This window comes from Triplophysa dalaica, chromosome 5, assembly GCF_015846415.1.
Source record: "Triplophysa dalaica isolate WHDGS20190420 chromosome 5, ASM1584641v1, whole genome shotgun sequence".
Lineage (NCBI taxonomy): Eukaryota > Metazoa > Chordata > Actinopteri > Cypriniformes > Nemacheilidae > Triplophysa > Triplophysa dalaica.
The window spans coordinates 19,330,846-19,332,404 of record NC_079546.1 but is presented as its reverse complement, the minus strand read 5'-3'; the positions used below and the strand labels follow the sequence as shown (position 1 = coordinate 19,332,404).

Below are 1,559 nucleotides of genomic sequence, written 5' to 3'. Positions count from 1 at the left end.
ACATACCTTATCATTACATACCTTATGAAAACCACATTTGCAGGGGATTCTTTAGCCAAAGATATCATATGCACGGGTTTGTTTGTGTAATGGGCAGTTATTAATTTTTTCCAACGCATTTTTCCACTTCTTCGCCCCTGGCTTCTTGCCTGTGGTAAAGTGGTATTTCACCTGGGCATACTTTACCATGATGTCATGCCAGTACGAGTCAGGTTTACCGGTCTTAGTCATGTCTAGATATATAAAACAAAAGGGTAAACATCATAAAACTTCAGTTTCAAACTCAATTTAAAATATTCGCCAAAGCCTTTAATATACATCTTAGTGTTAACAAATGCAATTGGATTTAACCAAAAATTGGCTAAACGCATTGGCATTCTGAATTTGGACATTCATCATCATCATCATTATCACCATCACCATCACATTATTACAGTTGTTGTAACTTAATGTACATATACCTAAGGCATTTTGCTATTGCAAATTGAATGGCCATGGCGATTTCAAATTTCTAAGTGTTAAACCACAAATTACAATTTAAGCGGTTTAGATGAAACAGTAGTGTCAAAATAAGCCAATCTACCAATCAGAAGAGAGCGTTCGGATTGTTACAACTTGTGTTAGGAATTATTTCGCAAGTGTTAGGATTTAAGTAGAATGTGTTAAGACTTGTAAGGACTTATTTAGAATGTGTTAGGACTTGTTAGGACTTATTTAGAATGTGTTAGGAATTGTAACGAATCGTTAGGAATGGCTTTGCTGTCCGATCGCTTGAGGAATACACAAGGTTTTTATGTCGTCTCGCATTCGTTTTGACGCTTCTGCTGATACTGCTTCTCAGCGAGGCGAAAACCAGGAGGTGAGCGCTAAAGACAGCAGACCGTCGCCCGAACAGGGACTTCCCCAATGATGGCAACCTACAACTTCGCCTGACCGTTTGGAAGCACTAACAGACAAGGGCTGTGCAAGGCATCCAGCCCGGCTAGCTCAGTTGGTAGAGCATGATACTTTTAATCTCAGGGTCGTGGGTTCCAGCCCCACGTTGGGCGCCAGGGCTACCCCAGTCAGGGGCGCTTTTTAAAGGGGCCCCGTACAGCAGACCTAGTGCTGGGATTTTCTTGAGACAAGTGCAACTTCCTCACTCTTATGTTTCCAAAGGGGGTTCTCTGAAAATGAGCATGACGCTCATTTAGGTTTGCCACGCTTTTGCCCTTTAATTCCGAGTCAAAAGTAGCGACGTGTCCAAGCAAAATCCTCGACAACCATCTCTGTGGCGCTACCTCGATCAGGATCGGGGGTCTCGCTTTCCATTGTGAGATTGGACGGGTGCCAACAATGTAGGGGCTCTCGCTCTACATTGTGAGATTGGATGGGAGCCAATCGCGTCGCGGGATGAGAATGGACCGTGACCACGCCCATTGTCAGATCGGATGACGAGCCGCAGGTAGCGGATTCATGAGCAAAGTAAGTAATACAAGTTATGTTTTAATCTTAACACTTTGTTAGTAATTAAGTTGTTGCTTTTTTTTTTTATCAGTCACAAAATGTTGTTTCGTCGT

The 1,559-nt window shown here is 42.6% G+C and overlaps 1 non-coding gene across 1 annotated transcript; it reads left to right on the top strand.

The window, feature by feature from the left end:
- Positions 1-976: 976 nt before the first annotated feature.
- On the top strand, positions 977-1,049 carry trnak-uuu (transfer RNA lysine (anticodon UUU)). The gene has a single exon. It is a non-coding gene; the product is annotated as a tRNA-Lys (tRNA).
- Positions 1,050-1,559: the final 510 nt, after the last annotated feature.